Here is a 12,788-nt window from a genome sequence, read left to right as displayed (position 1 = left end):
GAAATTGAGGGCCTCCACCGTCCACCCAATGAATGGAAAAAGGAAAAATAATCATCACTGAATTGAGATAAAGTAGACGACAATATGTTTAAACAGTATCACGCGTTCAATATTTTATGGTTACTCTCCCAATTTTTCTCTCTCTAGTTTCAAACTTTCAAATATGGAGTCGGAAAGCACATTCAATTTGCCGCGGTCAACGGAAATGTTTCATAAATGGGCAAACACAAATGTTTCTGGGTTACTTCTGTGAGATTTCCTGCGGTCAACAGAAACGTTTCATAAATGGGCAAACATAAATGGACCGTAAAGTTATTTTTAATTATATATGTGATGGACAAAATTTAAAATCTCAAATTTAATAAAATTAAAGAGCTGGTTCAAATATGCTAGACTTTCATTACAGTTTAAATTCTGAATAGACTTGTATGAATTTTTATGGTTTTCCTTAAAATTTCCACCAAAATTTAGAAATTTAATAAATTTAACCATTTGTTTATATTAAATTTTATTCTGAACTATCGTAAGTGGTATTTAAACTACACTAAACTTCCCTCAATCTTGATGATATGTATCAAGTCATTAAAGTTTAGAAAAAAGTATATTCATTTCAAATTGTGTTCTATATTTTAATAAATTCATGGAATCATTATGATCATATAAGTCTTCCCATTGTTTTGAAAAAACCATCATCGAGAAAAACTTTATCGTTTAAAAAATAACGAACAAAGTCCGACATTTAGACGCGAACTAATGCCAGAACAAGTCGGATATTAGACGCAAACTAATGCCAGAACCTTCTTACCGACGCACTATCTCAGTCTTTAATAACAACTAGCGGTCTTATGGCTTCAGAGATTTCGTCGTGTTCCCCGTATTAGTCGTTCTCCAACTTTGGCTTATTAGGGTTGAACTCTAACGTTCTGTTTCCGCTAATTCCATCATAAAATCGAAAGGTAAGCAATACTCTGTGGATGCTATCGTAATATAATTCTGTTTCAGAAAATTAATGATAGGAAGGTTCTGATACAACACATTTCTTTCCTGTTTTTTGTGAAGATGAGCTACGCCACTTCGTCAACTTCACAAGGACCGAACACATCTGCATGCGCTGCTTGCAGAGTCCAGAGGAGAAAGTGCTCAGAAAAATGCATGCTGGCACCATACTTTCCACCGAACGATATCCACAAGTTCCTGCTGGTACGCAGTGTTTTTGGAAATAGCCGCGTCATCAAACTAGTCAAGGTTGGTTCAATAACCCTAATGCAATTCTATTATTTAGGCCCTGCTGCTTAAAGTATATTTATTATTACTACACCAGGCAATAGATAAATCCTAATTTCACAGAGAAGCATTCACAAAAACTCAGCCCAGCCTACACATCAAGTAATAAACGGTCGCTGAACGAGTTTCAATTCCTTAGGTTAGATATCCTGAGATCTGATATACCGAATTTTATTACTTTTATATAATTTGAAAGGCTGTAGAATTTATATGTGTATATGAAGAATTATTGAATTTTTTTGAGCAATATGAAACAGCGCTCAATTCACCATATTCCTCGCTCCCTTAATGATCAAGCTTGAATTCCTCGCTCCCTTAATGATCAAGCTGACCATCTGTCGAAGAAGGGTCTTTCAATGGAGCCGGGTTCCTGGTCTTCGATGATCTCTGATGATGATTATTCTTGTCTCATCCAGGATTTCTTCATCCCGGGAATTTGATCCTTTTTTCTCATCCATCTGTTTTTCCTGTTTTGCATATAGTTTCCTTTTGTTATATATGTTTATGACAGCTGCTGTACAGATTTTGATACCTTTCGGGATCCTATGTCTGTTAAATTTTGATCCATATTCATGCATATGCATGCAAGGTGTCAGATCCTTGCCGCATCTTATGTACTTTTTATATTGTCTCAATATAACTCTATGAAGATTTTTCTCTGAGAAAAAAAGGAAGAATTATTGAATTTGATTATTTTTATCAATTTGAGAGGTTGGATGATTTATAACGGTAGGGAAAGAATTATGAAAATAAGGTTAAAATCTTAATTTTTTTTTTTTGGTGTTATGAGCCTATTAACATTTAAATAGGAAAGAAATGTATAAGAAATAGAAATAGAAAGTGAATCACAAAAATGAATATAAGAATTTAAATGGTAAAACCTTGGCAATATGTGGAGGAAATTTTCACTCATAAGGGATTGGATTTCTTATTGCTTGAGGTCAAAAGATGACTCTCCAAAGTTACATTAAACCTCTAGGACAATCATCATTTTAATACAAAGACTCTGTTACATAACTCTTTACGGTACACAATTGCGATTGCCTCAACAGTAAAACCATATTTAATAAAATAATTACATTATTAACATTAATTGTTGTGATTAAGTCCAAAGGCTCATTCTACAACCATGTGTGATGCTCAATTTGGACTTGACATGTGTACCTCTTAAAATAAAAATAAAATATTCTCTAAATCGAAAAGAGATATCAACTATAATAACAAATAATATGCTATACATGTTTAATTAGTTGTATCAAAAATACAATTTAAACAATGAATAATTACACAATTTTTTTTTGCACTTTAAAATAAGTTTGCACCTTAAGAAATATCATCCCTTTCCACTCATGTTTGATTCATGCTTAAAATGGATCTATGCTGGTTCTTTAACAATCTCCACCTTGACAACAATTTTCTTAGTCTCTTGCCCATGCCCATTCCTCATCTCTTCTGAAAGCCAAGAGAAGCCAAACACCGTCACAACTTCTCTACTAAAACTAGCTTTGTGAACATGTATACACAATTCTCCTGTGTATGGACCTTCTTGAGAGATACCTTGTCGCCATCTATCATATGTCTGACAAAATGGTATCTAAAATCAATATGCTTAGTCTTGCTGTGATAAGCCAGATTTGTAGCCAAATTAATAACACTCTGACTCTCACAGAATACATTTACTTTCTCCTGTGTCTTTCCAATCTCATCAAGTAGACCTTTCAACGAGGTTGCGCGGCTATATGCTCTTTTTCAGTAGTGGAAAAAACAAATGCCTCTTGAAGCTTTGACATCCAAGTAATTGCTCCACCTGCAAGAGTAAAGACATGTCATGTAGTAGATGTACTTTTGTCCAAGCCATCTGCATAATCAGTATCCATATATCCGCAGACTGAACCTCCACTACCATTAAAGATCATACAATGGTCACTTGTGCCACTCAAATATCGAAGTACTCTCCAATGTTCTTCACCTGGATTTTCCATGAACCTGCTAACAACTCTAACTGCATCTGAAATGTCAGGTTTTGTAGATACCATCACATACATTAAATTTCCTACCATATTTCCATATGGTACATGAGACATATACTTCTTTTCTTCATTAGTTCTCGGACTCAAACTCGAAGAAAGCTTAAAATGGGTAGCTAAAGGAACAATACCAAGTTTCACATTGTCCATATCAAACTTTGCAAGTGTTTTCTCCACATACTTCTGCTGTGATAACCAGAGAATTCCATTTTTCCTCGATGCCTAAGATAGATTCGCAATTCCAAGATCCTTCATATCAAATGTCCTAGAAAGCTAAGCCTTTAACTTGTTGATTTCTTCCATGCTTTTTCTTGGAATAAAAATATCATCAACATACAAAACCAAGATAATGAATACTCACTTCTAGTGTAGTTCTCTTTCAACATGAAGGAGTCAAACTTCTTGCACCACTGCCTCAAAGACTACTTCAGCCATACAATGATTTTTCAATATTGCAAACTAATATTTTGCTGTGACCTTGTACAAAGTGTTTTTGTTGTTCCATATAAATCTCTTCATTCAAATCTCCATGAAGAAAAGTTCTTTTAACATCAAACTATTCTAACTCAAGATCAAGTAATGTAGCTAGTGCTAACACAGTAGGAATAGAAACAAGGTTTTTGACTGTTGAAAAAATATTATGAAAGTAAATACATTCTACCGGAGGATACCCTTTTCCTACCAGTATCACCTTATACCTTTCACTATGTCCATCAATATTTCGCTTCAGTTTAAAGACCCATTTTCATCCGACAACACTTCTCCCTTTAGGAATTTCTACAAGATTCCAGGTTTTTTTGGCTAAGGAATCCATTTCCTCATCCATAGCCTTATTCTGTTTGTTACTATCCATGTCATGCATTTCCTCCTGATAACAAGAAGGCTCCCCATCTTCAGTAATCAATGCAATAGATGAAGCAAAATCTTCATACATTTTTGGTTTATTGCTAAACTGGTTCTTGAAATTCTACAATTTCATTTACATCTTCTTCTCCCTTTTCTTCAGAAGTATCTTCGTCCTTCTGACTTCTCGAAAAAAGCTTGAGTCTCCAACTAAATTTGTTGATTTGGCGACACTTGTTCCTATTCAACTTTTCCAACATTGGATTTGAGAAGAGAATATTCATCAATTGTTACATCTCTACTAATGACTATCTTACGTGAAGAAGGATCCCACAACCATTATCATTTCATCGCATAGTCATACCCAAAAAAGACATAACATTTTTCTTTTGGTGCTAACTTAGAAAAATGATTCCTTCGAATAAGAGCGTAGGCATCACAACCGAAATTTGTTAAATATGAATAAGCACAAGACTCGACTGAACAAACTTCTTCGGGAATTTTACAATTAATGTCAATTGAAAGTGATTTTTTTACCAAATAACAAGCAGTAGATATTACTTCTTCCCACAACTCCTTCTGCAAGTTAACATTGTTGATCATGCTTCTACCTCTCTCCATAAGAGTCTAATTCATATGTCCAACAATGCCATTTTTCTAAGGAGTATAGAAAAAAGTTGTATGTCTAACAATCCCTTCATCCTTGCAATATTGTTCAAATTCTAAGGAAGTAAATTCACATCCATTGTGAGTTCTTAAACATTTAATTAATTTGTCTATTTTCTCTCCAACCATAGCTTTAACTGTTTAAAGACATTAAATACATGATTTTTTCTTTTTAACATATAGACCCATACTTTCCTGGAGTAATCATGAGTAAATGTTTCAAAGTAATATGCACCTCCATAGGATATTGTAGGAGATGGTCCCCAAAGATAAGAATGAATATAGTCGAAAAATTATTTACTATTAAGACATTTGGTCTTAATTTTCTTTTACATTGTTTTCCATATACACAATGTTTACAAAAATCCAATCTCAATGATTTCAAATTAGGAAGTAATTTATGATTCATTAGTACCTGAAGCACCTTTTCACTCATGTGGTCCAGCGGCTAATGCCATGGGAAACTATCTTCTTTTGCCTTCTCAGATACAATCACTGCCTCACTAACCTGAGTAGTTCCTTTGATTCTATAAAGGTTTTTAATCTTCTTTGTTTTCATAACAACTAGAGCTCCCTAAAACTTTTAACACTCCATTATGACTTGTAAATTTGTAACCTTTCGATTCCAATACTCTCAAAGAAATCAAACTCTTTCTCAACTTAGGTACATTTCTAACATTAGTCATGTTCTAATTGTATCATCATACATTTTAATTCTAGCATTTTTCATCCCAATCATTTGAAAAGATACATTATTACTCATAAACATAGAACTACCACTCATAGGTTGATATGAAGTAAACCAATTTTTGTGTAGACTCGTGTAATGAGAAGCACCACAATCTAACAAACAGTTTTCATAATGCTGAAAAACATTGCAAACATACATAACTTCATCTACCATACCTAATTAAGTAGATAAAACTTCATCAATCATACCTAAGTCAACTTGATTTGCTTCCTTCTTTGGGTTTTCAATGGATTCCTTTCATTTCCAACAATCTTTTTTGATATACCCATTTTTGTTGAAATACAAACATTTGACTTTACACTTCATACCTATTGATTTTGATCTAGAAGAACTTCTTTCTTTCTCCCCTCTTTCCTTGGACTAGCCTCTAGCTACCATGGCTTCTCGCATGGAAGTTTCAATGGTAGAATTCCTTCATACTTCTTAAGATAATAGAGCTCCCAAAATAGAATAAGGTTCTAAAGATTCAATTGTGCTCAAACTAATAGAAGTCACAAAGTGATCCCAAGACTTGGGAAAGGAACATAACAAGGTAACAACTTTATCTTCTTCTTCAAATTTAACATTCATATCTAAAAACTCACAAATAAGTGTATTAAATACATTTTAAGTGTTCTGCAAGTTTAGTACCCTCTTTCATCCGGAGACTATACAACTGATTCTTCAAATAGATTATGTTGGTTAAATACTTAGTCATGTTCAATGTTTCCAATTTTCCCCACAAACCTTCTACTGAGGTTTCTTCAATAATGTTGAAGAGAGCTTCATCCGCTAGGCACAACCTGATGGTAATGAGAGCTCGAGCATCCATGTCTTCCCAATCCAAGTTTGTCATGCCAATAGCTTTCTTTCTAGCCCCATCTAATGCTTTGTGAAACCTTTGTTGCACCAACAAATCCCATACCTTTAGTTTACATAATGCAAAATTGTTCTTACCGGTGAACTTCTCCACTTCCAACTAGGGTTTTCCCTTTTTAATTTTTCCTTCAACTAGGATTTTTTATGAATTTCTTTATTTTTGGTTTCTTTCACTAGGTTTTCTCTTTTTAATAACATATTCCACTACAAAAAAAACTTCAAACCCCTACTCCAATTTTCTTTGAAGAAACCAAAAAAACAAATTTATGAGAGAATTTTTCAGAACTTTACTTTTCTTTGTAAAAAACCTAACAATAATGTTTAACTCTTCAAAATTTTATTTACTTTCATAAATGAATTCTTCAACAAATAAATTTTTCTACTGCCAAAAAAAAAATTACTTGGACAAAGTAGATGGCACCTTCTAGTCAGCAATCTCTTTTCAAGCTTGCCTGACTCCTTTTATGGAGCTTACTTTTATACTTAGCGGCGATGCAAGAAAAAATAAAATGCGGTTATGTGGATCTCATACACAACTTTAAATCAACCCTTAAAATAAACATCAGTATAAAGAATCTACCCTTGAGTTGTTTATCTGGTCCTCTTATGCACTTCAGGATTAAACAATGACATAGCTCGACTGCTCTAGGAATCATTTTAGTTAACAACAATCGTTTCATTAACCAGGCTCAAGACAGGGTTGGCTCCCTACAACGCTTCTCTTCTCAACTTTCAACGGCTTGCTTGACTTCTTCCAACGTCAACTATTCTTATATCAGTAGGGTTCGGCTCTGCACTTTCTTTTATGTGTTTTCTGCTACTTTCTCTTACTCCAAGAATGCAGCCTCCAAGAATGTGACTATCCCATTTGTGCCAAGATTAATTTTCTTTGAATAATGGCTTGTTTTGAAACTTGTTTCAAATTTCTTTTGCTAGCAGACCATGGTCCTCACACTCCTTGCTCTGATACCACTTGTTCATATTTTGAGCCCATTAACATTTAAATATGAAAGAAATGAACAAAAAATAGAAACTGAATCACAAAAACGAACACATGAATTTACATGGTAAAACCCTAACAGTGTGTCATGGAAACCTCAACGGGGCAAGGGATTGGAATTTTTATTTCTCTAGGTGAAAAAATGATTCTCCAAAGTTACATCAAGCCTCTTGGGAAATCATAATTTTAATACAAAGACTTTGTTACATAACTCCCTATGGTTACACAACTGCCTCACCAGTAAAACCATATTTACTAAAATAATTACATTATTAACATTAATTGTTGTCATTCTTTAACAAATTTTCTATCCACATTTTTTGTGGACTCATTATTTTTCTTTATATAAATAATAAATATAAATGAATTAAAAGTAAATACGAATAGAATCAAATGTTGTCATCAACATTCTTACGTGAATTTCTATATTGTCTATTTATTTTATTGCAAGTCTTTTGAAATTAATTACTTCTCCTAAAAGGATTTTTTTTCAATATTTTTATTTTTAATTCATTTCATCAAGAACTCCACTTTTGCATTATTACACTTTCTATTGTCTTTCTATTTTATCGTACATATTTCAAAGTTAATTAGTTATCACAAAAGCTTCTTTTCAAATTCTTATTTTTTAATTTATTTCGTTGGATCTCTATGTCAAGTTATACTTTGAATCTAAAGATTTATATTCTTAAGGTATATATTATTATTCATATAGTTTATAATATTATTCTTAGGGTTTATTAATCTTTTGGTCTTATAATATTAATCCTAGAGTTTATTAGTTCCTTAGGTTTATTAGTACATTGAGTTTATAAGATTATTCTTAGGGTTTAATCCCTTTAGTTTTTAATATTAATTCCTTGGGTTTACAATATCAATCCCTTGGGTTTATTAATCCCTTCCATTTATAACATTAATCCTAAGGTTTATAATATTAATGTTAGGGTTTAATATTTATTTTAGGTTTTATAATATTTATCTTAGGGTTTATATCCCTTTGTTTAATAATATTAATTTCTTGGTTTTGTGACAAATACTATCTCAATATGAAAGTCAATTATAGTCAATCATGGTCCAATGCCACATAGTGACAAATATTGTCTCAATATGAAAATCAATCATGGTCTACCATGGCCATCTATGGTCAATCATCATCAACCATGGTCCAACGTCACATTGTGACAAATATTGGCTCAATATGAAAATAACCTATGGTCAATCATGGTCAATAATTAGGGTTTAATCTTAATTATACAATTTATAATATTTATCTTAGGGTTTATGTCCCTTGGGTTTATAGTATAAATCCCTTAGGTTTGTGACAAAGATTATATCAGTATGAAAATCAACCATGGTCAGCCATGGTCAATCATGGTAAACCATGGTCAATTATGGTCAATCATGGTTCAACATGATATTGTGACAAATATTGTCTCAATATGAAAATCAATGATGGTCATTGATGCTCAACCATGGTCAATCACAGTGAACCATGATGAACCATGGTCAACCATGGTTGATCATATTATAATGTATTACGGATTTATATCCCTCTATTTTATAATATTAATATCTTGGGTTTAATATTATTCTTATAATGTCGCAGGCTTTTACTATTAATCCCTTGGCTTTATAATATCAATCTCTTGGGTTTATTAACCTAAAGGTTCATATTCCTAGGGTATAATATTATTCATATAATTTATAATATTAATCTGATGGTTTAATATAAATACATTAGTTTTATTTTAATCTTTTGGGCTTAGTTTTATTTTAATCTTTTGGGCTTAGTTTTATTTTAATCTTTTGGGCTTAATATTATTCCTCTAGGTTTATAATGCCTTTGGTTTATAATATTAATAATCTTTTTGGTTAATATTATCAATAAACCTTTGGATTTATTATATTTTTGATAATATTAATATTATGATTATATTATTATAACATAATAATTATTATTATAATTTGTCATTAAAATTCTTGCAATAATTATTGGATTTATAATATAATAATAATAATAATAATAATAATAATAATAATTATTATTATTATTATTATTATTACATATTTATTAATATTAATATTAAAAGTATATCATTGATGCCTATGAGCGTATATCAACCACATTCATTAATGTGGATGTGCTAGTTACTTATTTGAAAAACTTCCTTTCATATCTTTATTTTTTAATTGATTTCATTGGATCTCTATGCCAAACTATACTTTTACATTAAATTACACTCTTGTATCGACATTAGAATTTTTTTTCTTCGTTCCATGTGCATTGTTATGACAATGTATTTTATAAATTATCAGACAAATTTATGGTGGTTTCAAGATGACAACAAATAATGGAACTTCGCTCTAAGGCTCAATGGTTGTTGGATGATTTCATCATTTATATGGAAGTTGATGTCTTCTGCTAAATAGATGTGCTCACAAATGTTGACTTGAAGATGATTGTAAACTAACCTATAGCAAAAGTTATGATTTTTCTACTAAATGGTTGTTTGAAGAAGACCATAAACCAAATCACACTTGTGACTCTCACTTTAAATACAACTATTTGATCTAGATAACTCATGATGTAGCCTTTTATTGCAGCTCTAATTTAATTATTTATTTTTTGTAGATAGAGTTTCAAAACTAGAAATTCTAGCTGTATCAATCACTTAAATTACTTCCCCGTATTAAGCAGAAAGTGAGAAAATGGAATTCTTTCCAGAATACTTATGAAGATAAAGGCCAAAAAAATATGATACTTCATGTGGCCAACGGCCAACTATATAAACATGTCTACCAAAAATGCACCCATTCCATTCATGAAAATATACAAAAACGTAGAAGAAAATTATATAAAAGTTAACAGTGTTAAGGATTGAAAATCTAACGAACTTACATTTAATAAGCAACAAAGACTTCTCAATGGGAACCCAATATCTCCAATTTACGAAGAGACATGATAGAAATATTCTCTCATAAGTGATTTTATATTCAATATAATCTCATTGTCAAAGCGATTTCTAAACAACGAAATTGACTTTACAAATATCCAGTTTAACACATAGCTGAAAAGCTCCAAATTTACGTGTGATCCCTACCAGCAACCAAATTTGAACACGTCAGAGCTCTTCAAAGGGCCTCTTGCATGTCGTAGAAGTAGGAAGAAAATTTTTTGTCCAAAAAAAAAAAAAAAAACTGAATTTTGACATTTAAAAAAAAATAGAATAATATTATAATTTTTTTTAACAAGGGCTGTTAAGTTGTCAACCTCTCCAATTTTTTTTTTAAATTTCATTTTTTTTCTAAAATCCAAATTTTGGGAATTTCAATTTCCAAACTGTCAGTGCACTGTGCATCCATCACAAATTACAACGGTTGAACTTGTAAATTTCCTTTCTCAAGTGATGTTAAATCCCATTTTAGAAACAACAGTTTCCAAATTTGGAGTTGCTCCCATTTCAAAAACAACAATTTCCTTTTGAATTGCTTTTTATAGTTGTAACTTGTGCATATGGTGCAAGTTAGCGGTTGTGCCTACAGGCTGTCGCTAAAGCAATGTTTGATGATGATTTACGTTAGAGAGGAGCGTAGATTCATCATTTAGCAGATGCCTATTGAGCAAGGTTTAAGCACAATTTATGCTTAGAGAGGAGTGCATTTAACAAACTTCATAAGTTCATAACATACTGGATTTCACAAAATTTCACATTATGCTCCAATATATACATCTGGGTCTTGTTGTTTATGCGATGTGAAGGAGCAAGACTAAATACAAATAGATCTATAAGTTACTCATTATGCTTTGATATCTATATTTCTCACTTATCATGATCTGTATAGAAAGAGTTGGTGTTTTTTAGATGAATTTATAGATTCTTCTTAATAGCTAAGAGTTCTTTTCTGGTCTTCTTGCCTGATATGAATTATTTAAATTGTGTTTGGACTCTTTCCACGTGATTTTCCTTTCCCTGCTACAATACCCACATTTAAAATTTTTCATTTTGTTATGATCCATGGCAGAAAATAACATATAAAAGAGCGGAACCATTTTCCTTGCAATTACTTCAATACCAACATAGGGAACCTTTGTCTTTTCATATTTATTTTAAAATATTAGATTGTCCATGGAAGCCCGTCACCTGATAGATTTGATTTTTTTGGCTCTTTTTCCATACTTCCTTTGATGGTTCAGGCCTGAAACTTCTAATTGTATAATTTGGCTGACTTAAACCTAAATGTATATAGGGAGACACAGTACACTAATTGCTTTCTGTTAATAATATTTTCTCCAACTAAACTCGTTTGGTTGTTTTAGGGCATTCCAAGATTCCGCCTTTCTATGTATGCTTTTAATTTTTTTATGCCCGGACTTCATGGCTCTTGTTGTTCTGCTACCATCCTCCATTTTCATAAGAAAATATGCATGCATTAGAGAGTGACATGTAGTGAATTTCACGGCTAACACCACAGAGGCTTGGTATTCAAAACTTCTAGCTATACCCTTGTTGAATCCTTCACAACATATGCTAGGCAATGCACATTCCTACGCTCTGAATCCTCAAAAATAACACGCTCCCACTTTCCTTGGCCATCTCTTTCCAAGCCAATTAATATGGGCATTGCTTTCCTCCAGCCTTCCCCTCCCCAACGGTGGTCAATGTGGGACTCGTAATCTAGACCGGGGGATAGTTTTTTATTTGATAAATCATCAATGACAATACAGAGAGAGGTAGACTAGTTTTGAATCACACATGTCTGCTCTGCCATGATATTATAGAAAGAAGATTCTATTATGTGCCTCATTTTCAAATATGTAGTTGGCATGTTTCTCTCTTTGATTTTCTAGGGATCCCCATTTCAGTACCCCATAACAACCCTACCTGGATTGATGGACATTCAAATCCCTAATCAAATTCATGAAGTTAATGTTAGATCATGGGAATTAAAGCTTATTCTTCTCCTCTGGTAAAATTGGATCTGAGATCTTGGGTAGTAGAGCATCACATAATTGCCCATTTTAGATGGGATCACAATGTTTGGGGATTATCATGGCTGTTCTTGCTACCCTTTGTTTCTACATATATCTTCTCTCTTTTCTTCCTCAAATTGTTTCTTCTCATATTTAAGAAGAAGTCCTTGCTCTTGGGCCCAATCCTTGCAATTTATAATTTGACACTTCTGGTGATTCGAGTCGCCATTTTTGTGGGCTGCTTGGTGGCAAATGCTGTGGAAATAAATGAGATGAGGTGGATATGGAGGAAATCCATGAGTTTTGCAAAGTGGGTGTTCTGTTTTCTTCTAGGTACACATTCTGTTGGGTGAGCATTCTCCTAGTCATATCTCTTCTATCTCACCA

The 12,788-nt window shown here is 32.4% G+C and overlaps 1 pseudogene; it reads left to right on the top strand.

Annotated features, from left to right (window-relative positions):
• The first annotated feature begins 1,059 nt into the window (after positions 1-1,059).
• Positions 1,060-12,788, top strand: part of LOC149154306 (LOB domain-containing protein 1 pseudogene) — a 29,065-nt pseudogene continuing 17,336 nt past the window's right edge.

Source organism: Pinus tabuliformis, chromosome 9 (genome assembly GCF_031772625.1).
Source record: "Pinus tabuliformis cultivar Carrire ecotype Pingquan chromosome 9, CPIR1, whole genome shotgun sequence".
Taxonomy (NCBI): Eukaryota; Viridiplantae; Streptophyta; class Pinopsida; order Pinales; family Pinaceae; genus Pinus; species Pinus tabuliformis.
This window is presented reverse-complemented; position numbering and strand designations above follow the sequence as displayed.